This window comes from Acinonyx jubatus, chromosome A1 (genome assembly GCF_027475565.1).
Source record: "Acinonyx jubatus isolate Ajub_Pintada_27869175 chromosome A1, VMU_Ajub_asm_v1.0, whole genome shotgun sequence".
NCBI classification, from domain to species: Eukaryota; Metazoa; Chordata; class Mammalia; order Carnivora; family Felidae; genus Acinonyx; species Acinonyx jubatus.
Window position 1 is genome coordinate 228,227,815 of NC_069380.1, and position 25,301 is coordinate 228,253,115.

The window sequence follows — 25,301 nt, forward strand, 5'->3', positions numbered from 1 at the left end:
CTTGTGCCTTTACTGTCTTCTGTTAGTGGGGAAGTTTGAGAAGTGTAGGCTCTAGGAGTTATTCCCGAGCACATATCCATACCAGGAGGGGGACTTCTGAGACTCTTGCCTTCATTGGAAGAGACGGAGATGGTAGTTTGGTCGGAAAGATAACTTTTAGCAGCTCTCCACAAATTTTACCTATGAGCAAGTCACGTTGCTTCTTCAGAGATTAAAAGTGTGTGGCTTGAAATGACGCTATTCAGTTAATCATCAGAAAATGGTAATGGATTGGTATCCGAGCAGTTTTCCTGAACTCTCTTAAATTCCAGTAGAAAAGTTTTAGCTCGGGCCGAGTTGCCCACCCCATACGGACTGGGGAGTTCACGCACGAATCAGAGCCTTAACCAGCCTTTGGAGATGGCGTAAGTCACACCTTCTGATTCGAGCCAGAACTAAAGTAGCAGCTGTGGCTTGTTCTGTTCACTGATCAGTGAAGCTTCTGTTTCACATTGGGATACTGTGCATATGCTTGGCAGGCTGATGGAGTCTTGTTTGCAACTCCCAGAGAAGACATAACCATGGAGCATTATCCTTCTTTAGTGAGCTCCCAGTGTTCTTCTCGGAGTAAATCAGGCAAGAGGACAGGAAGAGAGGAAACTCATTCTTGATAGTGTTTCAAACACTAAACTGTTCATAATGCAGTTTGGTATCAGGAAATAAATCAGTCCTTTATTTCTAAAGTCACAAACACAATGGTAACTAGATATGCATGGGTACACAGCCTTCTTATACCCTGAAGAGAAAAGCAGGACATGGAGGTTACACTGGGGTAAGACACAAAGAAGTCTCCAGTAATAGTTGGGTAAGAGATGGACTAGGTTGGGATCAATGAGGCTGCCCAGGTGAGTTTGGGCCAGGCCCATGGAGGTCATGAAATCTAGGTATAGCTTTCTTCTATCGTTAGATGAATAAAGTTGTATTGATATAGATGGCAAGACAGTCTTTATGGGAAAGGAACTTCTGAAGGGCATGCAGAGTGTATAGGAGAGAAGAAACCCCATACTTCCGCCTGGTTAATAGTCAGAAATGGAGAGCAGAAGAAGCTGTGATAGAATTATCTATACAGAACTGGAGGTTTCCTCCCAGCTCGCAGATGCCTCCTAGGTGACGGGCATGCAGAATATGAAGCTGACATCCTAGAGGTGGTTCTGTGACACAGGGACACCTGCTCTAGTTAGTCACAGGTGATTCTTTGGACTTCATGACTTGTATCCTCTAAAAGAGCCAAGCTTAGAGTTAATTCACCTGAGAAATAAAAACTTAGACCAAACACAAAGTAAGGTCACTAACTGAATTGTATTTTTAGAAAGCAAAAGCCATTCCCTTCAAGGTATACGTCCAGGTACACACTAGTTCGATGAGATGTTCCTGAGAAGTTCTGTAGTGAAGAAACCTTTTAAAGTCTTTATCCACCTGTTTACAGATTTATTAGAATACATAATTCTTTTTCTCACATAGCATCTCTTAAATTGTAATTTGCAGAGCAGTCTGGGAAACGCCCTAAGGTATTCTCATGCACGTAGAAACACAGGTGAATACTGGTGTCTTCTTTTGGGTGTATTTTTGTAAAGTTCATTGGAACTTATTCTCACACATCTCAATCTAAAAAAAATGAATGTGATAATCACCAGGACATTTTACTATTATTTTAGGTGCCCTGCTTTCCAGGCACATGGTAGGATTGAACTCACCCAACCCTTGTTAGGCTTGGCCATGTGACTTGACTTGGTTAATAGAATGTGGGCACACATCTTTAAGAGCTAGTATACCAGTTGTTCCCTTGACTTCTTCCTGTCATAGGAGTTCGAGATGGTGGAGTTTTTGTCAGGCTGGATCCCTTAGTGATGATGATAAGGAGCAGAGCCCCACCAGCTGATGCGTAATGGATATATAACATGAGAGAGAAATAATAATTTCTTCTAACCATGGAAACTGTGGGGTTGTTTCTTACTGTGGCATAATTTAGCTTATTCTGACTGCTACAGAAATTGCTACCAGGAGTGGGGTGCTAACCTAGCCAGAAAATTATAATTTGTCACTGGCTCGAACCACAAGCGATAGGCAGTGAAGAAACGGTTATAAAGTCTGGAAAGACAACAATCCATGTTATGCAGCGCAGAAAATTTTGGTTAAACCATTGCCCAGCTAACTTGGAAGGCAGGTGATGCGCCTAGTGAATTGGTAGCTGTAGAGAAGGGGGCAAGAAAACAATATTAGCAATGCATGTTGCTTTCTGTTGGCTGCATTTTAAGAGACAGGGTCAGAAAAGAATTAGCTGGATTTTAATCAGGGGTTAATGGGAAATTTGAGGCTTTGCAATGTTGGAAAGGCTGACTGACATTGGATTCCAAACAGCAGAAGATAAACTTGAGAGAGCCTTTGCTAATAGAAAAAATGTTAAATCTGAGTCTTGCAGCAAAGGGCGTGACCTCTTTTGCCCACTATTAAAAACCATTCAACGGATTGTTTCCTTGGCTGTCACTACATTATTAAAACCTCTGCGTTATTAAAATGTCTTTACTAGAGTAAAGATCCAAGTAAGATATATTTTGAAGGTAACTATGGGTGTGCCTGCTGGCGGATGAAGTTTTCTAGAATCAAGTAGATCAGGGGCTAATGTGACTGCAGAAGATACACTTCCAAAAGAATCGCTCTAGGTTGAGCTATAGGAGACTGTAACTACTAACCTCTTAAAATGATCCTTGGGCCCCAGATATTTAGGGCAGGAGGTGGGCTTAGTAAGCTCACCCTCAAGCTCAGCCTGTTCCCTAATGCCTGCCTGCTTTGGAAGTATCAGAGAGCAGAATAGCAGAACATAAAAGGAAATCAGGGTCCATGGAGGATCATGGATAATGAGGCTTCTCGCGGAGAGCATATTTAGGGTCTAATATTCCCCAGGCCCAGGGTTGACCTTAAGGTATTTGTCCAGGGGTTTCAGAATTGCTAGAGACCAGTGTCCCTGCGTCTCTCCTATTTTCTCTTTCCAAACAAGAACATTTGTTGGAATTGTCTGTTCCCTGTTTCATCTTTGTAAATTGGGTATGTGAGGGATAGGTAACTCTTTTTATTTCATAAGTCTCCAGAACAAGAAGAGGTACATCTAAGCACAGTTTAGTTACTGTGTCTCACTTCCTGTTATGGACTCAATTGTATCCCCCACGATCAAATGTTGAAGCCTTAATCCCCCCATGAGCCTATACTTGGAGGTAGGACCTTTAAAGAGGTGATTAAGAATAAGTGAGGTCATAAAGGTGAGGACACAATCCAGTGGGATAGACCTCAGGAAAAAATCAATTCTGCTACGCCTTGACCTTGGACTGCTTGTCTCTAGAACTGTGCACAATAAACTTTTGTTGTTTAAGCCCCGCTTCTGTGCTATTTTGTGATGCCAGCTTGAGCAGACTAACCCAACTCAGGAGGAAGAGACTGCCCTGCGTCACCCAGAGATACTTGATCCGGGGCATGGGGCTTCTGAGTTGTCTCTCCTGGGTAGGAAATAAGTAGATTTTGTTTAAAGGGAAGAAAACAGAGCTGACTATTTAGTGGCCAGAGAGGTGAACTGCAGTTATCATGAGGACTCTTCAGCTGTTAGGATTGTGCTTCCACAACCTCTGGAAGATAGGCTCGGTCATGTGGCTCGCTTGGCCAATGAAATGTGACCAGAAGCGACAGGTGTTTTGTCTAGGCAGACTCCCATAAGAGGGAATGCGCAGTTTGCCATCGCCCCCCCTTCCCTCTGCCACAGCATCTGTGACGTTCCAGATGGTAGAGTGTCTGTCAACCTGTGTGCCTGAATGCAAATGACATAGAGCAGAGTCCCAGCCAGTCGACAGTTGTCATGAGCATGGGTGAGAAATGATGTTTACAGCTGTTGAGATTTGGGCACTGTTCATTATGGTGGCATAGCCTGCTCGATCTCAGCTGATTTAGTCAACAACAAGAGAAGGGAAATGTCCAGAATTTTCACGGAATTTGTGTTAATATGATCAGTGTATTAGAGTTTGCCCTTCATTCGGTAAACAGAAGAGCTGACCTCAGAGGATGGTCATTAGTCACAGAGCTGTCTTTTGTAGTCGAAAGCGATGCTCTTGAATCAGGGTCGGAAGAACGTGCTTTACGTTAATTCGTCAGTAGTGGTCCTGGATTCTCCCCAAACCAGGCACTCTCCTCCACTCGGCTGCCTCTAGTTAGGCAAGGGTTCCATGTAATCACTGATCAGAGCAAGCCTGGGCCTCCAGCCCACACGTCAGTCCCATTTACTTCGAGCTGCAGCAATTGGGCCGATGAACACTCGACAGCAAGGAGGCGGAGTCATCAAGGAACCTTCAGATCGCATTTAGCCTTAATGCGAACCACGAGCCGGGAACAAGGAATGGCAACTCACGAATTACTAACGTTTGTAAAATCAGGGTATGATGACCCAAGGCATACGCTGTGTACCTTTTTGAATAATGAGAATTTACAGGAATTTAACCCCATATCATTCTAACAACTCATTGATAAAACTCTATGAATGTAGTCTGGTATGTTGTTATAATAGGGAGTTAAGACTGGCTTAAAACATTCTGTAGGATAGAATGCATTGTTGTCTGTGGAGTGTTGGATGCTTGTTCTCCAAACAATATTTTGAAAGCAGAGAATCTCAAGGGTGTGTGTGTGTGTGTGTGTGTGTGTGTGTGTGTGTGTGTGTGGTGGGGGAGTCATACTGTATTAGGACCCACCCTAATGGCATCGTCTTAACTTGTCATATCTGCAAAGATCCTGTTTCCAAATAAGGTCTCATTTACAGGGGTTGTGGTTAGGACATATCCTTTAGGGGACATAAGTCAACCCACAACACCTTGTAATATGTCTTTTCCCTTAAGCTTCTTGGAAGGGACTTGGGTCTCTTGCAGTGTCACTTGGATGAGCAGGGAAGTCCCCTGAGGCAGAACTTGAGGGCCTGAAGCAGAGTGGGTGTGAGGGAAGGAGCACTGAAGGTGGGATGTAGGAGGACTTATCAGTGTTGGGAGGACTGTTTGATTAGGAGCTGAGTTAGCAGAGTGGCTCCGAGAAGAGGCGTGCGTGGCTGCATGAACCGTCGACACTACAGCAGAGGGAAGACGGGATGACAGCTCTTGGGATTCTTGCCTTTGGAAGAGAGAGACCCAGCTCAAAACTGCCAAAGTGAAAAAAGAGAGATGGGGTTACAGACACACGTAAGACTGGGAAGACCGGACATACTACATGTAAAGCAGAATCAAACATAACCATTGGTCGTTACGGGGAAATATCAGAAAGAGCCAGGAAATCTCTCATTATTATAACTGTCTAGAAATTAATAATATCAGGCACCCAAATATACTTGAATGCATTGGTGAATGGCCAGTTTTTAAACTTAGGTGATATTATAGAGGTCTAAAGAAGGAAGAAAGGACTTTTTGCTGGAATAGAAAAGGTTTCATGGAAAAGTTAAAATATCAGCCATATCTGATGAAGCGCGTGAGATCTTTATCACAGGTCTGGGGTGTGAATAGTGACTTGAAGCTGGGATTTTTCGGGCTCATGATGTCGAACTCGGGTTTCAATAGTGTTACTGGAGTTCAGACAGTCAGCATTCAATGGAGGGCATCCATTCGGACTCGCTATTTCTAGCCAAGGGCTGAAACTTAAAGAATGTGGATTCTCTTCCCAGGTCAATAGGGTACCCCCTTTGTGTTTATTCTTTTTTAATTAGAAGATATGGAGCAGTCAAATCAATCCCTAGAACGTGTCAACCAAAAGAGAGTTGGCACTTCAGCTCAGTAAGATCAAGCGTATGGATTTGCAATTTGAGTAATCCTGTGTTCGAATAGATGAGGGAGCACATAAATCTCAACCCAGCTTCTGCCTCATCTTTGGGGTTGGAGGAGAAAGTGCTAGACCCTGTATGTGTTTGTAGGACATGAATCTCCAAAGAGCCAAGGAGACATTATTGCAAAGCACCCTAACCAGGAGGAAAGTTCCCTGTCTCCAATGCGTTTTACAATTCAGGAAGAAATAAAAAACAGCAAGAGAGGGAAAGGAAGGAAAGCATGGAGTCCTGTGGGTGCCTTGCTGCTGTTTCATAATGATTATGTAATTTCAATAACTGCAAATTAGTAGTTTCATGTTTGAAATATATGCACGTGATAATCATCCAGGAGTAGAAAGGGGAGATGGAGTGAGGTAGCTTTGTCTTCCAGTCCCGATTCCCTAGCTTTTCCTCAGAGGCACCCATGGTCACTGGTTTCTTCCGTATATGCCTGGCAATATTCTTCGTATTTTTTAAAAAAAATTATACAAGTGGGAGGACACAATATAAGCTAATTTCTTTTCATTTTGAAGATCAGTTTGTATGAATACATGAGGCATTGTGCTTTTTGGTCTGAAATGGCACTCTATCATTCGGCTGTATCATGATTTTTTAAAGAAATATTCTTGAGAGAGGATGTTAGTAGGGGAGGGGCAGAGAAAGAGAGAGAGAGACAGAGAGAGAGAGAATCCCAAGCAGGCTCCACACCAGCAGTGCAGAGCCAGATGCAGGGCTCGAACCCGCGAACCGTGAGATCATGCCCTGAGTGGAAACCAAGAGTTGGCTGCTTCCCCAACTGAGCCACCCAGGTGCCCCCCGTGTCATGATGTTTTAAATCATCCACCACTGATATACTTTTTGGTTGTTTACATTCTTTTGCTGTTAGAAACAATTGAATTTTGCGGTATATACATGGTTTCACATGTGTGTGAGTCTACCCTTAGGATAAACTCCCCAAAGGTGAATGTGTGACAGGGGTTGGTCAGGAAAACAGAAGCCAGTCTTCGTCGTGCTGCTGTTAAAGGTTTTCAAGGTGGTGAGGACGTACACATCCTTAGCACATGTGGGGCGGTGAAGGTCAGGGAGGATACAAACCACAATCTGGGACTCAGCGGGGAGCACCTGGGTGGGTGGTCCTTCCAAGCTTAGTGAACTTGCTGTGATTCCCAGAACTCTCTGAAGCCCTCACCAAGGATCTCCGTGTGGTCCTCAGGAGCTCAGCACGAGCAGCAGTCTCCCACCTTCCAGTTGTCTCTCGTCTGCAAGGGCTGCTCACCAGAGTTTGAACTCAGAACCACCCTGGGAAGGGGGCGCTGGGGACGTAGCCCCCTCCTTTCCTCCTGTGATGCCAAAGTGGGTGGCGGTGTTGGAGTTGACAACAGACGATCCAGTGCAAGCCATCAGTGTGTCGAGAAGGGCTGGGTCGGTGGGCACGTGAGCTTTAAATCTTAATTGCTGCTGCCTAATTGCTGCGCAGAGAGGTTGGTATCAATTTACATCTCCAGCTGAGAGTGTAGACGATGGTATTTGTAAGAACAGAGCGCCAGTGCAATGGACGAAACAAAAATTGTATCTTTGCTAAACTGGTCATGGAAACTGAGATTCTACTGTAGTTTCCAGTTTGTGTTTTTATTTTTAAAAAAAATTTTAATGTTTATTTATGTTTGAGAGAGCGAGAGAGAGACAGAGCATGAGCAGGGGAGGGGCAGAGAGAGAGGGAGACACAGAATCCAAAGCAGGCTCCAGGCTCTGAGCAGTCAGCACAGAGCTCGATGCGGGGCTCGAGCCCACAGACCGTGAGATCATGACCTGAGCCGAAGTCGGACACTTAACCGACTGAGCCACCCAGACGCCCACCCCCCCCCCCGCCCCAGTTTGTATTTTTAAATGATAAGATTCATATGTTTGAAAGCCATTTTTTCCCTGTGACGTGTCTGTTCACGTCCTTTGCCCATTTTTATATTATGTTGTTGCACTCTTACCTTTTGATTTATAGGAGCCCTTTGTCACGGTGCTGCAAACAATACTGGAACTGGTATTTTTCTTTTGCCATGCAGAAAATTTGAAAGTTGTTTACTCAGATTTTAAAAATCTTTTATTTATAACTTTTGAACTCTGTGTCGTGCATATAAAGATCTTCCCTACTTTGAGAACATAAGGGAATTGGCCCATGTTTTCTCCAACAATATTTATGGATTTTTAAAAATTTAAATCTTTGACCCACTTGTAATTTATTTTGGTACGATGAGCGTGGTAGGTATGCAACTTAAAGGGGAGCAGAGGCTTCTAGGTTAAATGGTGTTCTTTCCAATGCTTTCCCAAGTTACAAATTCCAGACATCCCACCTGTAGGTCTGGGCGGCCCCAGGTCAGGTCGGGCAGGCAGAGGACCAGGAAAGACTTTCCAGATCGGGGCAATGCTGGAGGCATGAACTTGGCATAGTCACAGCAGGGAGTAAGGAGCTGCTAAGGAGAGGTTGATGCTGTGGAGTAGAGTGGGAAACAAGATCAGTTCAGGAGGGAGTCATAGGGAAGCCCCTCGATATCAGGCCAAGGTGGTAGGAAGGAATAGGGCTTTGAGCAGAGAACTCGGTGTGTCTCAGAGTGTTTTGGGAGGTTTGGCCTGGTCGTGGATTGGGGAAGGCAGGTGACAGAGTAGGGGACTTGCGTGGAGGCCACTGTCACAGCCGCAGGCTGAGCCCAGCTCCTCCATCAGGACTGGGTAGGTGGCTGTCTGAAGCAGAGGGGCTGCCTGCCAGAACAGGGGCAGGTGTCAAACCAGGACTCCCAGTAGCATCCCCAGACTCAGAACGGAGTCCCGGAACATCCCCAGGAGGCCTGGGGATGCGGTGTTCTACCTGGGCTTCACATCAGACCCAGTGTGCTTGTGGGACCCACGGCTCCACGATGAGACTTAACATTTGTTGAGTTGATGACGTGGCAGGCTGCAGATGGGTTTTACACGTACCGTCTCATTTGATCCTCACCTGCTGTCACCCCCATGGCAGAGATTGGGAGACTGAGGCTTATAGAAATGAGCCAGCTTACTCAAGGTCACAGGGATTGTAAACAGTAGAGTCGGGCTAGTGAAGCGTGTCTGTCTCCGGAACTGGAGCTCGTCATCATGCCCAGGCTACACCTGTGTGACTCAGGCTCGACAAACGTTTCCCTCGACGGGTGCTTATGAGCCAAGGTTAAAGATTTATGTGCAGGTAGAAATTGTCCACTTATAGTTAAAAATGGACCTAGGCGTTGGGATCTGCAAAAAAGGGATTCTGAAGTGTTGACGTACTTTCTAGTCTAAGCAGGTCACTGCCTACACGGAAAGATTTTAAGAGCTTCTTTGGGGGAAAACGCTCCCTGTCTCCCAAAATGCTTCTCCCGGCTTCTCGCAGAAGCCCAAGATTCCTTTAAGGGAGACCAAGGCTTTCATCAGAGATAAGGTTTAAAACTAAAGGCTGGGGCTACTGTTTGTTCCTCTTTGTCCTTCAGGTTCTCTGCAGGGCACACACAGCAGATACTTGATTGTTTTTTTTTTCTAGAAATACAGGAGGAGAAAAGATGGCTTCTTTTAAAAATGTTTATCCTTCCCATCACTTGCTGTTTTTGTGCAATTATTTGATAAGGAAACCCAGGTTGTAGGATTGGCCGTGGTTACTTGAGAGGGAGGGAGCTAACAGGCTGTGAGTTCCTTTTCAACAAGCACCCTGCACCAGGAGCAGTCTTCCCGGCGTCTGGAAGTCAGGACTGGCCACGTGGGCTCGAGACCTGGGCCGTCACATGCGGTCCCACGCTTGGAAGGGCTCTGTGCTTGGTTGCATGCTCTGCTCTCCCGCGCGGTCTTAAAACTCTTCGTAGTTTTTGAGGAAGGGAAGCTGCATTTTCATTTTGCACTGAGCCCCATAAACTACGTAGCTGTTCCTGCCCGAAATAATGTGGCAGGCGACACTTACACAAACTTGGGACAGAACACTGTATTGACCTCCAGTTACCTGCCTGCGTCTGAATCGTCGGTGAGGAAATATTGGAACCCCGGGTGCGAGGGGCAAATTTGGATGAGGTTTCACGTGGGTTGCCACCCTCCGTCTTTCTACAGCACGTCTCCGACCTTTCCGCTCTCTTCCTTGCCAGCATCCTCCACAAGCCATAATTAAAACAGCAGCGCTGTTACTGAGAGAAATGGGAGAACTCAGCACGTAGCTAGGGCCTTGGCTCCAAATTTGTAGCTGTTTATCCTCTGAGATTCTGCGACTCTGTCTCCTGGGGGCTCCTAGTCTCTGGTAATACATGGCACTGTGGACATTGGGAGAGTCTACAGGTGGATCCTGTTTCTCCCGACAGCCTGGCACTGAACATAGTACTTAAGTGGCTGGGGTTTGAACTTGGTTCATATGAAATCATTGGCAGAGGTCCAGGAGATAAAACAGAAAACAAACCCGTACTCCTTGCCTCCCCCTTCCCTCCCACCCACCTTCCCTCCAACTTCTAGGATCATATAGTGCAAAGTTTGAAAACTCGTGGCTTAGATCCATGTATGGTCCTCCTGGTGTTTGTCAAAATCTAAGCGTACTTCAATTTGAAGCATTGTAGCTCAAAGAAAATTGAGAGAAGAGGCCAGAGCCGGCTGGCTGTGTCCCTTGGATAGTTCAGCCTAGATACCCATCCTGGATTCCTCCGTTCTTGAGTATCAGCCTTTCCGCTCTTGTTATGGTAGCTTCATTCTCTTCTTGCAACAACCCTGTGGAGCGGGGCAGTGGGGTAGGCTGATCCCATGAATGGCCCCTGAATGGCCTTGCCCCCGTAGCTTTTAGCCCCCTCCCACTCTGAAGTTGGGCTTGGCCATTGACTTGTTTTGACCAAGGGGCTGTAGAAAACGGGAGGTCAGCAGAAGCTTGCAAGTGTTTTGCTTGCTGTATTGGTCAGGGTTCTCCGGAGAAATGGAACCCCTAGGATATATAGAGAGTTATAAGAGGAAAGTTATTGACTCACAGGGTTACGGAGGCCGAGAAGTCCCACAGTCTGCCATCAGCAAGTTGGAGAATCAGAAAACGGGTGGTCTAATTACGTCACAGTCCGAGGGGGTGTGATGGTGTCAGTCCCAGTCTACGTCCAAAAGCCCAGGAATCAAGAGTGTCATTGTCCAGGGGCAGGATAAGATGTTTTAGCTCACAGCGAGCGAATTCACGCTTCTTCTGCCTTTTTGTTCCATTCAGGCTCTTGGCAGATGCCCCCCCGCCCCCCACCATGGTGAGGACCGTCTTCTTTACTCAGTCTACTGATTCAAATGCTCATCTCTTCTGGAGACACCCTCACAGACACCCAGAAATAATGTTTTTCTAACAATCGGGGTATCTCTCGGCCCAGTCAAGTTGACACATAAAGTTAACCATCACAATCTGCAGTGAAAAAGAGCAACGCTTTCTACATCCTTCCCCACCCCCACCAGCAGACCCTTTCTGTTCTTTTCGCTGTTTCCTTATGTGTTTACCTCCATAATTCTAAAGATAATGCTTATACTGCTATTTCTTGACATTTAGTTTCAGATTACAGTTTTATTACTGTTGAATTTATGTTAAGAAAACTCAATTAAACTTTGTATGTAGTTCCCTTCCCCACCTTCAGGGATGGAGAGGTTATACATTCAGTGTTTTCATTATGTTCGCTATTCAGTCTTACTGATGAGCCAAGTTATATTTTAACGATTATATTTTCTCTCCATATTTGGTTCCTTTCTATTGGGAATTGCAATTTTTCTTCTCCCTTTTCTATCCTTCTTCATCTCTCTGACATTACCTTTCTACACTCTCAACCAGCTTCTTCTTCCGACTTCTATTCCAGCTTTCCACAAGGTCACACCTCTCAAATGTTAGTCCCAGTTATTTATTGTTGCTTTTGGAGCTTGTGCTTTTAGTGTCATATCAAAAAACCATTGCCAAGACCAAGGTCACGGAGCTTTTTCTCTTACTTTCTTCTAGGAATTTTACAGTTTCAGTTCTTGTGTTTAGATCTTGGATCCATTTCGAGTTAATTTTTTGTGAGTCATTTGAGATAGTGATGTAAGGTAGGATTATCCGGTTTTCTCACCACCATTTATTGAAGAGATTATCCTTTCCCCATTGAATATTCTTGACTTCCTTGTCAAATATTAGTTGACTATGTACCTGTGGGTTTATTTCTGGGCCCTTCACTCTGTTCCATTGGTCTATGTGTATATTTTTATGCCAGTACGAAAATACATCTTTTACCATACTGTTTGGATTGCTGTAGCTTTATAATAAAGTTGGAAATCAGGAGGTGTTTCGTCTCTGGCTTTGTTCTTCTTTCTCAAGATTGCGTTGACTGTTCAGGGTCTTTTTATGGTTCCATGCGATTTTGGGAATTTTTTTTCTATTTATTTGAACAATGCCATTGGAATTTTGATGGAGATTGCATTGAATCTGTGGATCACTTTGGGTGGTATGGCTATTTTGATGATATTCATTCCTCCAGGGGCGCCTGGGTGGCTCAGTCAGTTAAGCGTCCGACTTCGGCTCAGGTCATGATGTCACAGCTCGTGAGTTTGAGCCCTGCATTGGGCTGTGTGCTGACAGCTCACAGCTCGGAGCCTGGAGCCTGCTTCAGATTCTGTCTCTGTCTCTCTCTGCCCCTCCCCCGCTCATGCTCTGTCTCTCTCTTCAATCTAAATAAACATTAAAAAAAAATAAAAAATAATTCTTCCAATCCATGAACACATCTTCCGTGTATCTGTATCTTCTCCAGTTTCTTTCATCAAAGTCTTTTAGTTTTCACTGTACAGATCTTTACCTCCTTGGATAAATGTATCTCTAGGTGTTGTTTTTGATGCTCTCATAAATGGGACTGTTTTATTCTTTTTCAAATATTTTATTGTTAGTGTATAGAAGTGCACCTGATTTCTGTATGTTGGTCTTGTATCCTGTGTCTTTACCGAATTTGTTTATCGATTCTAACAGTTTTCGGGGGGGTCTTTAGGATTACTTATGCAGAAGGTCATATCATCTGCAAACAGAACGGCAGCTGAATAAGCTAGAGGCTTTTCTCATATGTCTAGAGACCCCTGGCTGGAACCCCAGGACTCTGTGTGTGTTGATGGGGCTCGACTCTGTGGGGGTGTGAGGGGGCACAGCCATCTCACCAGGTGCCTCCCGCCTTCGGCGCCTGCAAGTATTGCTAACAGGGCCGCTGCTTTTCCTGGGATGCATTTATCCTCTTCCTGGAGTTTGTGAAACTTACTTCCGGATTATGATGGGTGTCGTATTGTATCCTCACATGGGGTGGGGGGGGGGGAGAGAGAGAGAGAGAGAGAGAGAGCTGGGGGTGGGGTAGAGCGAGGGAAAGCTCGTGTCTCTTCTTATACGGGCACTAATCCCATTCCTGAGGGCTCCACCCTTACAACCAAATCACCTCCCAAAGGCCCCACCAATTAATAGCATCACATTGGGGGTTAGGAGTCAACATGTGAACGTTGGGGCGACACAGTCAGCTCCTAATACACCACGAGATAAAGAGTCAGATGTGCACGTTTGCCGAACCCCAGGAGCGCTGTGCCAGCTCACCTCCCCTGCCAGTCAGTAAGAGCTTTCCTGCCCTCCTCGCTTCTTCCTTCCCGCTATGGCCCGCGGGGGTCAGAAGCTGTTTAGCGAGCAGGGATAGAAGCCGAAGCTGGGGAAGCCGGGGAAGACAGCACAGGCTGTGGCAGCTCCTGTCCAGACCTCAGAGTACAGTCTGACCTGGGCAAGTGGAGAAACCACAGCTTGGAGAGTGGTTTGAATTTCGACACTTACAGGGGAGCAGATATTTAAAATATGGAATTGATCTTTTGTGATTTAGGCCTTTTTAGATTTTTATACTCTAACAGTGACCAGGACATGTATGGGGCAGTGTTTTTTCCCAGGAGTAGAAGAGGAACTTGTGCACCAGCAGTTTTAAAGCAAAAATGAGATGAAAATGGATGTTACTAAGTGTCAGCTGCTTTATGATTATATTCCAGATTTTGGGTGGTTCATCATAAAGGTTACATTTATCTGAGCATATCTTTCTTTTGCCTACACTTTTGAGGGGATAAAATTCTTGGCTGTTTTTTAAAAATCAGTTCGATGATATTATTCCATTGTCTCCCTACATCCAATGTTGTCAAAGAGAAGTCTATGTCACTGTCATGATCATTTGCACTTCTGAATGTCTTGCAAAGGAGACACTGACAGCCTTTGTTCTGGACTGCCCCTTTTTGTTCTCCCTTCATGTTTGTTTGTTTATTCACTTATTTATTTTTTGAGAGAAAGAGAGAGAGTGAGGGAGGGGTAGAGAGAGAGGGAGAGAGAAAATCCCAAGCAGAAAGTCTCTGCACTGGCAGTGCAGAGCCTCACACGGGGCTTGAACTCATGAACCACGAGATCATGACCTCGGCCGAAATCAAGAGTTGGACGCTTAACCGACTGAGCCACCCAGGTGCCCCTGGGCTGTCCTTTCTACGGGTGATTTTAGAGCAAACAGCCTTGGAAGATGGAGCTGCTGTTTCCTCCTGGAGCAAGTGGTGGCTTTGCTCAGTGCCTTGGAAGTGAGAGATGTGCCTCCCTCGGGGTTTTCAGCACTGTGTCCTCAGAGCACTGAGATTGCTTTTCCTAGTTTGTGGTGGGAGGTGTTTGGAGCCTAGCCTTGTTTTTGGCTTAGAACAGAGAAAGTACCATTTAGACGAGGAGTTGACCAAATTCAAGCAGATCATCTTTTTATGAGCTCCTCTAGTGTGGAAACACCCTTCCACGGTAATATGTATAATCCTGGACGCTCAATTGTTGCCACGGCAACAATTATCTGCTATTGCTTAATTCCCATTGACAGCCCCGAGCTTGATTTTAGCTGACATCATTTGTACTTTTCTCCCACACATTTATTTCAGAGTACTTACTCTATTTTTTGTAAACGTAACTCATCCGGCCTTCCCTTGTTGTACACTTTCTTGGGATTTTCAGAGCAGAGGCGTTGCTGTTCTAAAATTTACAACGATACCAGTCCCATTTCATGCTCCACACACTTCCCTTTCCGCTTGTTCGTGCTAGATATGCTACATTTCCCATTTTGTGACTTTTCACTTCTTCAAACTGCCCTTTATCGCGGAAAGTTCTACATTGTAATTTGAAAAGTAGAACACTAAAATACCCATTTCTGAGTGATCTGCTAACTACCGGGCCATAATTGTATTCCAAATTGATAGTTCAGCTAAAACTTTAACTATTTTACTCAACTTGAGAGGTATATTTGTAGCTGATTATTCCCGCTTATAGCTTCACCCAGAGCTTTTATATCACAGTTATATTTTGTGCCACGTTACATATTTTTCCATCTACTTGCACAAAGCTAGATAAAAAATGTTAACAAAGACATAAAAGTCATATGTTAAACCAAGAATACTCTTGGAGTCAGAAATGATATACTGCATCATCTTTTATTTTTTTTTCTGAGATTTATTGCTGTGGAGAAGATTCAACCCGAGAATATGGTAGCTAATACAGGTGTGCCAAAATTTCAAGCTCTTAAGATTATGAAGCCAAACCTTCTTTCATACTCTGGCTGGAAACGAAAAGGTCTCCGTGTTCAGATAAATGACCTGAGACAGAAAAACAAATACGAATCATAGAGATGAGACGCGTCTTGCTCGTTGTGTGCGTGTTGGGTTGGGTGTTTTCTTAGCGAGGGCTGGCCCATCGTTTCAGTCCCTCTTCCTTCAGTGATTTTCCACAGCATGCTTTAACCTAAGGGAAGTTAGGAAACTATGAGTAGGATGGCAGAAAACGACCATGGCTCTACCTTTTCCCCATAATTGAAGGGCAGGGTTTCTTAATCTGGGATCTGTGGAGCCCTCAGGGGTTCCCCAGGCAGGCTTTGTGTACAAGGTGGGGCAAAGGTTATGGTATACTTACGGGAAGTGCGTCCACATCTTTCCTCACATTCTCAAAGGAGTCCGTGATCTTCCAGGCGCCAAGAACAACGTGCAACAACTTCTCTTCGACCGTAACGTAAGGGCTGATGTGTAGTAAACACTTAATGTGTGAGGACTGTTTTAAGAACTTGGTTGCAGATTATTAGGGATGATTTCGGATGTGCCCAAAGTAGGGGGAACGGTAACATATCCGGCTTCAACAGTCATCAACATTTGGCTAATTGTTTTTAGCCCTTGAAATGCACGGCCTGATGTACTTGTCATAACTACCCTGAGAGGTGGTGCTGTCAGTACTGTTGCAGATGAGGTTGCTGAGGCTTCGGGGGGCTCAGCCACTTGCTGACTGCTGTACAGCTCGTGAGTGGTTGAGCGGGGAGCTAGGATTTGAACCTGGGGCTGGCTAGCTCCGGAGGCCTCCCCAGGCATGCCACTGGGCATCTCCCTTCTTGCGTGGGTCTCTTTTGGAGAATCTTTGGTCCGTGCTCTGCACTCCTGCTCCTGACTGCTGTGTCTGCCTTCTGCAGACGTGCTTTTATTCTGGTCGGTGCTGCATTTTACAGAGTGCCTCTTCAGCTTAACACACGGTTTTATTGTATTTTTTTCCTCCCTGTTTTTTTTTCCTTTTAATTACTCCTCTTGCTTTTATTCTGATACGAACTCTCTGGGAGAAGTATTTATATTCCCACTTTTTCGGCGAGGAAAGCTCAGATGTTAGCAACCTGACTAAAGTTATACCTCATAAGTGATCAAATTGGTGCTGGAATCCAGACACTCCGTATTCTCACCGGTCCAGCACAGGCTGGGCTCGAGGCTCAGTTAAGTGTGGCACGGAATTTGAAAGTTTATTTATTTTATTTTGAGAAAGAGGGAGAGAGGGAGACAGTGAGTGAGCAGGGGAGAGGCAGAGAGAGAGGGAGGGAAAGAATCCCAAGCAGGCTCCATGCTGCCAGCGAATTGTGCCATGAAATTTTAAAAGAAAAATGTGCAGAGTGTATTTTCTAATTTTTTTTAATGTTTATTTATTTTTGAGAGAGAGATGCAGACCGGGGAGGGGCAGAGAGAGAGGGAGACACAGAATCCAAAGCAGGCCCCAGGCTCCTAGCTGTCAACGCAGAGCCCGACACAGGGCTCGAACTCACGAACTGTGAGATCATGAACTGAGACAAAGTCAGACACTTTAACTGACTGAGCCACCCAGGTGCCCCTAGAATGTATTTTCTAGAAAAGAGCTTATATTCACAGCGTCAGTCAATGGTGACTAGAATTGGCCACCTGACTGGAAATGGTAGTTATTTCAGGAAAGGGGAGAGTGTGAGGCTTACGGGGTGGGCATCTTGAATGCCCGTGAGGCACGGAGGTGTCCCCACACTGATCAGATTCTCAGTATCCACTGCGGGCTCTTGATTCTCAACGCCAGGCTGGGCCCTTGGGCGTCACAGTGCATGCTCCCACATCACTGTGGACCTTTTAATAGGGGAAGGAGGGACTTCTTGAAACTTGGGAATTTTAGGGCTTTCTGTCACCTCTAGACAGCCAGATCTATTCTCTGGAACCAGGAGCGCCATCAGCTGTCATCAACCAGAAGGTCCTGTGGCTGTCATCTTGTTAAGGCAAGCATCCAGGCGAGTGACGTCCCAGCATTCAGAAGACACTCCTGTCCTTCAGGGAGCAAGGGGGCCAGCTCAATCTGTGTCATCTGACCAACTCACCTAAACATACTGCGTTTACGCACAGGGATGAGGGAACGGGGAGGGTTCTGCTCTACACGGAGGTGGGTAGGAAAGAAAACAAATTACAGGGAAAATATCAGAAGCCAGAAAATTATTATGAAAAACTGACCCACCCTTAAATGTATAGTAAATGATTAATTTGCATTTTCAGTATGTTAAAAGCCCAGATTACTGCTGGACATTAAGACACAGTGATGACTTGGCCGAGTGGTTGTTTGGAAATCATCTAATCTGATGATTAATATAAAAAGAATTTAATGCACACACCTTTGTATTTATATGGGTCTAGAAAGCTCTGTGCAGTATACATCCACCTATCACTTTGAGGATTTGGAGGGGGGAGGGGCAGATTTTGGATGCTTTCCGTTCCTACTCTGCTCACTTTTTAAAAATTCATAACAAGGATCGCCCGGGTGTCTCAGCCGGTTAAGGGTCCGACTCTTGGTTTTCGGCTCAGGTCACGATCTCGCGGTTTGTGGGTTTGAGCTCCGTGTCGGGCTCCGTGCTGGCAGTGCGGGGCCTGCTGGGGACTCTCTCTCTCTCCCCTCTCGCTGCCCCTCTCTCGCTGATGCTGTCTCTGTCGCTCTCAAAGTAAATAAACTTAAAAAAAATTCATAACGAGCATGCATTGTTTCCTAACATCAGAAGGAAAGAAAAACATGAAGCACGGATTAGGAGGTGAGATTTCACTTTTCATCCTCGGAGCTCACCGAGGAGGGGGTTGCTGCCAGAATCACCGGGGATGTGTCTCAACAAGGGCATGCCCGCCTCTCTTCCGCCCCCTTCCCCCTCACTGCAGACACGGCCTCACTGCCTGGGTAGCCCAGGGCGCGGCCAGACAGTGCACCCTGGTTGCAACGACCCTGTGTGAGCGGCAGCAGGGAGAAGGCCTCACCCCCTCGGAGCCCAGTGCAGCGTTTCCCTCATGTGGTCATTTGGGAGTTCGGACGGCTTGCTGGGCCTCGCGGCCACCCTCTGCCCGTCTCTGACGGGGATTCAGTAGATACCTTTCCAGGGAAGGTGACGATGCTGGAGCAGACCAGAGAACCAAATTGACCCCCTCTCGGGCATTCCTCTGGGGAGGGACATCAGAGCCATCTGGGCAGAAGCAAGATTTGTCTTCTTGTTTTGGGAGAGAGCAGTTTGTGGCATTAAGCACCCCCATTTGTACTCCCAAGACAGAGAGAGTGTTGGATTTGACCTTCTGAAGTTTTTTTTTTTTTTTTGACGTTTATTTATTTTTGAGACAGAGAGAGACAGAGCATGAATAGGGGAGGGGCAGAGAGAGAGGGAGGCACAGAATCTGAAACAGGCTCCAGGCTCCGAGCGGTTCAGCACAGAGCCCGACGCGGGGCTCAAACTCATGGACCGCAAGATCGTGACCTGAGCTGAAGTCGGACGCTTGACCGACTGAGCCACCCAGGCGCCCCTGACCTTCTGAAGTTTAAGGACACTTCTGGAAAATTAGGATGGAACACTATCCTCGAACCAGGACATTTCTGAAGACGGGACACCTGTGGATGCCCCAGACCAACAGGGACGAGGCTGGGAGACCCACATGCCTCCATCTTCCATGTCTAAGGAGAGCTGGGATAGGCAGGCTACTCACCCACCCTGTGCCTCAGTTCCCGCATATGGAAAAGTAGCGGAAGATGATTGTTGAGGTGATTACATCCATTAGCACACATGTGTGCCAGCATCTACCAAACATAAGCTATTCTTTTGTTTTTTAATGTTTATTTTTGAGAGCGAGAGAGAGAGGCAGACTGCAAGCAGGGGGAGGGGCAGAGAGAGAGGGAGACAGGATCAGAAGCAGGCTCTAGGCTCTGAGTCATTAGCACAGAGCCCACGTGGGGCTCAAACCCTCCATCTGTGAGATCATGACCTGTGACCTCCTCCTGTGGCCTGGAGGAGGCCCCCTCTGTGCAGGAGATGTGGGCATTTAGGTGCCTTCGTGAGAAACTGGGAGGCCAAGAGGGGCCTCTTGACTCCCTTTGTGTCTTTATCTCACGCATGCCCTTGGTGCTGCCCAATGGCTGGTTTCGTGATAAACCAAGATGAAAGCAATCTTGAGTAAGACGCTGTCCTTATTCTTGCCGGAGTTCGAACCCAGGATAGATGGTGTGGCCGGAACGAGCTTTGGCGTAGTTAACAAGATTGAAAAGGATGATGTCTTGTTTAATTGGGAAATGGGAAGGAGGGAAATAAAGGCAAGAACCCTGCTTATTGGGAGCCCAGGGCATTTGGTGGCTCTGAGCTGGGGGTCCCCGTGAGGATCCTCTGTTGAGGTTAAATTAGGGCCTGTGGTGGTGGGTGGTCTGCCAAGGTTGGGGAGCCAGCCACCTGGTCGTCCAGCCTGCCGCCCTCCAGCCATCACGGCAGGTAGGTGAGATTGATCTCGAAGAGGTTCCAGAGGGAGACCTGGGGGGCCCTTGACCACCAGCTTGGTGGGCACTGAGGCATGGTACTTGGGACCCGGGGTCGGGCACGCTCCAGGTGCCAGCGGGCAGGGGCATCCCAGCCACCCTGAGAGTGTGGACAGGCTCAGCCCTGGACTAGGATTATAGCTGGGGCTGTTCGAAATGGGGCTGTACCCGTGGCCATTGCCTGAGCACCCCCTGGAGGGAGTGCTGGACAGGCGCCTAGACGTGGCGGGAGCTGGGACCTCATGCCAGGGCCCCGCACAAAACCGCAGGGCTGTGAGATGGGGCGGTGGTGGCGTCGGCTCTGTGCTCAGGGCATGACGTCCTCAAGCCTGTTCTCACTTGCTGCGTGTGAAGACACGGGTGCTGGGCCCGCCCAGTCCCGATTCACACAGGCTCCAGTACAGGTGTCCTGAGGTGCCGGATGGAGCCTCCAGACCCGTCTGCTGCAGGCGCATGAGCGTTAGCCCAGGAGACAGTGGGTGGTGGCCACGTTCCTCCCTGGATGGCGGCAGATCTCAGGGCTCGACCTGAGAGGAGAGCAGACAGATGTGGCAGGAGCGTGGGTGGCCATTGTCGCCCGGCATGACGAGGACCGCTCACGAGGCTGCCTCGGGAGGTAGATGGCCAAAGCCCTACCCTAGCTCTCCCCCGGGTGAATTTCCCTCCTGAATTGCCAGGAGCCAGGATCCAAGAGCCCCGGCTTCGCGACGATTGGCGTAAACCTGCTTATGGCCAGTTGGGCAGAGAAAAGGCAAGTGTGTTGAGCCACCGGCAGGGAGCGTGGGCCCCGGCGTCCTCCAGGGTGAAGAGGTGGACGAGAGTCGCGTGTGGACTGCATACCACTTCTTGGTGTTGGGGGACTGCCGTCACTGTGCAGTTTCTGGAGGGATCTCACTGGCCAGATCCGCGAGAAGAGTGTGCCCTGGGCAGACTTCATGGCATTCATCTTTTCTCGGGTGGCTCAGCACGCAGTGTCCAGTTGCCTGGCATGCTTGACGGTCTGGGGTCGAGTCGGACATCGGGAGGAAGTGGTGTGGTTGCAGAACATGGGCCGTGCTCTTGAGCCGTATGGCACGAGGTCACCTGGTTGTTCCTGATGCTTTTGGGGTGGGGGGGGAAGGCAAAGAGGAAGGAGGCCCAGAGGCCTGGCCTAGCGAAGCGGGGTTTGGGGAACTGTACCAGACCAGCTGAGGCAGCACCGGCTGGGCAGCCACTGCAGTTTGGGAAGGTCCTCTGGGACCATGGACTGGGTATGAGTTTCCTGGTGTTGCCATACCAACGCGCCACAAACCGGGAGGCTTAAATCAACAGAAACTTCTTCTCTCAGAGTTCTGGGGGCTGGAAATCTGAAATCAAGGTGTCTGAAACAGGGACGCACTTCTGCAGAAGGCTCTTGGAGAGGGTCCTCGCGTCTCCTGGCATCTGGTGGCCCCAGGTTCCTGGGCTCGTGGCTGCATTACCCTGATCTTTACCTCTGTCATCGCTTGGTCTTCTCCCCACGTGTCTTTGTGTCCTCTCCTCTTCTTATGAGGACCCCAGGCATTGGATTTAGGGATTGCCCCAAATCCAGGATGATTCTTTTTTTTTTTAATGTTTATTTATTTATTTTGAGAGAGAGTGTTTGCACATGCATGCATGCATGGGAGAGGGGCAGAGAGAGAGGGGGAGAGAGGGAATCCTGCTCTGTCATCGCAGAGCCCAACTCAGGGCTCGATCTAACAAACGGTGAGATGGTGACCTGACCTGAAACCAAGAGTTGGATGCTCAACCAACCGAGCCACCCAGGCGCCCCTCCAGGATGATTCTGTCTTGAGATCCTTAACTCATTACTTCTACAAAGACACTTTTTTTTTCCAGATGAGGTCACCTTCTGAGTTTTGGGGTAGACATGAAATTTTTCACTATTTAACCTACCACGTGCTGGATGGCAGGGAGGGGGCAAGGACCGTGAAGCAGAGTTTTCGCGGTGGACTTATGGCCAGGGGCATAGCTAGTGATTTCCACCAGCCGTGTCCTCAGGAGATGCATGATGTTGGGGGGAGGGGTGGGCCTAGCCATACTGGACGTGAGCCGCCCCTTCCCCGCCCCCCCCCCCCCCCCCCCCCCCCGCTCCTGGCATGTATTGCAGATCGTACAGCATCACTATCGCAGAAGTGTTGCAGCTTCTGCGGGACTGAGGGTCTCAAGAACACACTTTTGAAAGTCGGTTCCACTGAGATAAATCTGAGTGGGAACACTCAGAGCGGAGTCTTGCAGGCGAGGCCACATAACTGCCACCTCTTTGGAAGTGAAGTTCACGTACTCCAGCAGACCCAGGAGTGCAAATACTCACAGTGGATTCGTGTAATTTACCCATTCAAAGCTGGGGTTTATGCTGTAACGAATAGCACATGCTAATTTAGTTTTGGGTTTTTATTATTACTGTTTTTTTGCAGTGCCCTGCTATGTCCTAGTAACACTCGTTCGTGTCACTGGGAGCACTGGGACGTGGTGGGGCACGAGATTGGTCCATCTGTATCTTCACAAAGGGGTGGACTGTGGTGGGCCACGGCTGGTCCTACTGCAGGCTTAGTGACTCGTAGGACACGGGCCATGGAGCATGTGACTAACTGTATCGTAGTCTCTTCACGGCAGTGCTTAGAGCCTGTCTGCTGCTGTGGCCCCCAGACTGCATGGTATAAAGCTCCAAGCTTCCCTGACCTGCTGGATCGCTCACTCCACAAAGCCGGCACCCACTATTCCATTTTGGAGCTGCTTCTTTGAGCAAAAAGGAAAGCCACGGGGTGTTTTGTTCTCATACATGTGACTGTATCTCAGGAATCCCTTCTTCACCGTCTGCTGTCTCAGTGGGTACACCGAAGTGGACTGAATTCATGCTTTCAATTCTAGTCAATCTTAATACCCTGGCCAGACGTTGTGGTCTGGCCTAGTTCCCCAAACCATGCCCAGATCAATCTCCATGGCTAGGGGGATGGAAGAATCAATTTGACTTAGGCCGGTCAGGCACAAACCTGGCTGGGGGTGGGGTGGGGAGGGTGGAGTCTGCCTCTCTCAACTACAGAGCCGAGTGGTGGAGGGGAGGTTTGTAAAGGCATTTGGAATTTTTTTTTTACCTTAAATGAAGGGAGATAATGCTGGCGGAAGAAATAGCAGATGACGACCTCGTATGCTGATATTGTCTGGATTGTATGTATCCTCCAGATGGCTCGGCCAGATACTTGCTGACTCCAGTGTTTCCATTTCTTTCTGACCTTTTCCCCTCATATTAAGGAGTAAGATTTTATTTTGTTTTTCCTAGAACTGGGAGCCATTCTGGGGAGCTCTGCTTCCCAGGTACACGTGTTGCGTTTTGATCATTGAGTCGATAACAGAGCCATGCTCCGTTGGAGGCACTGGGGATACCAAGATGTGCAAGTCTGGGTTGGTTAAGCTGACACTAGCTGCTGTAACAAAGAGACCTCGCGTTCCAGAATTCTAATTACATCAGTGGTTTGTGACAGTTCAGGCTGGTGGGTGGCTCCACTCCGTGTGGTCACTCAGGGACACTGGCTGACAGTGGCTCTGCAGGTCTCAATGCATGGCTTTCAGAGTCATCCTAATCCCTGGCACTTCTGCGAGCAGGAAGGGGAAAGAATGTTGGGGGGGGGGGGGGGGGACACGTGCAAGGTTTCCGGAACCAGGCCTAGAAGTGACATGCGTCACTTCCGCTTACATGCATGCCTCTCTTCTAGAAAGTTCCTGTCTGCCCTCCCAGGATATGCTCAGTTTAATGGGGAAGAACAACATGTGAACCAAAGGCGGAGGAGGAACAGGTCTTAAGCAGTTGTTTTCTTGCCTCACGTCCAGTTTCAGTTCCAAGTTGTCCCAACACTAAGAACTGCGCAAGGGGAAAGAACTTCCAGATGGAAACACATACCTCCTGTTACATGGGAGAAAATCATATTTACAATTTTTTATTTCCCCTTATATCTGTTTCCAGGCAGCTTTTTCCTATACTTAGTAATGCTCCTCTAAGCTTTATTTACCTCCTTGCAGCCGCTGGCCATTCTTAGTCTCTATTCCTTGGAAAAAACCAAGTGAAGCCAACAAACCTTTATTGAAGACTTACAATGTTCCAGGTTCACATCCCGATTCCCTGCTCAATTTAATTACCACCACATACCTGGAAAGGAGCATTATTAGTTTCATCTTACAGATGTGGACACTGAGGCTCAGAGAACTTAGGAAGCATTGTTAAAATCACGTACCAGTAGGGATAGAACTGGTTCACTGGGGCCATGCTAGTTGCTGAACAAGTAAACCTCTAAATTTCAGGGCTTAACGTGTAGACATTCGTGTCTTACTCAAGTGACGACCCAGTTAGGGGCTCCTAGTTGGGTGGCTTTTGTCCTCAAGTACTTTCTTGTGCTTCTGTTCTTCCCTAGGACCTTAGATCACTCAACTTCCAGTTGGCTTCTACCTAAATGAATGCCTTTTCATCATTCCAGGATCCTGCCTCTTCCTAGGAATATAGTGCACTGTAGATGTGCTTGCAAGTGCTGAGTTGTATATACGTGTACTTTTAAAATATTTTTTAAATATTTGCTTATTTTATTTTTTAATGTTTATTAATTTTTGAGAGAGAGAGAGAGGGAGACAGAGTGCGAGAGTGCTGGCCAGAGAGAGAGAGAGAGAGAGACACACACACACACACACAGAATCCGAAGCAGGCTCCAGGCTCCGAGCTGTCAGCACAGAGCCCGACGTGGGACTCGAACTCACGAACTGTGAGATCATGACTTGAGCCAAAGTGGGACGCCTAACCGACTGAGCCACCCAGGCGCTCCATGATTTTTATATTTTTATATTGCTTCAGTACACTGTGCCATTAATTGCATTTTAAAAACAAGGCTCGTAAAACTTAATGTAGGTTTTTGTCTCTTAATGTTTTACATCAAAGAAAAAATAGCAGAGAAGCAATGCATTTTTCAGGCTCTCAGATATTAGCCTTATGTTTTCCTTTAGCTTTTTTCCCGTAAAACTGCATTTCCTGACGATGTCTGGTGTTTTGCGTTGCTCCCCTTCTGATTTCCCACCTTGAGAGCTGGCTTCTGTGGGTGTTTTGACAGATGCCTGGCTCACACGGGCTCTTGTGGAGCGTGGAGATTTCTTGAGTCCCCTGTGTTACTGCTCAGGCTATTAACAGTTCCTTAAATGGGGCCCCGAGACTCCGCTCTCAAGTCAGCACTGGCCTTTTCAAGTTTGTCGGCCACAGCTGGCAATGCTTGTAGCACTTCCTAAAGCTCTCAGAACCTGGTTCCACATTTAGCTGCTTCTCGGGAAAATGCTGGCATGGTT

At 47.3% G+C, this 25,301-nt stretch overlaps 1 protein-coding gene and 1 long non-coding RNA gene across 11 annotated transcripts in view; one reads left to right on the forward strand and one right to left on the reverse strand.

The window, feature by feature from the left end:
• The window catches only part of ATPSCKMT (ATP synthase c subunit lysine N-methyltransferase), a 339,506-nt gene that overhangs the window by 45,956 nt on the left and 268,249 nt on the right, over positions 1–25,301 (forward strand). The gene's annotated exons all lie outside the window — the stretch shown is intronic.
• LOC113603741 (uncharacterized) lies at positions 16,985–23,533 on the reverse strand. Of its 2 annotated transcripts, none has more exons than XR_003425437.2 (2): positions 23,078–23,533; positions 16,985–17,467 (listed from the first exon to the last, which is right to left on the reverse strand). It is a non-coding gene; the product is annotated as an uncharacterized LOC113603741 (long non-coding RNA). The 2 variants fall into 2 exon arrangements; XR_008290046.1 differs by having other exon boundaries at positions 16,985–17,569.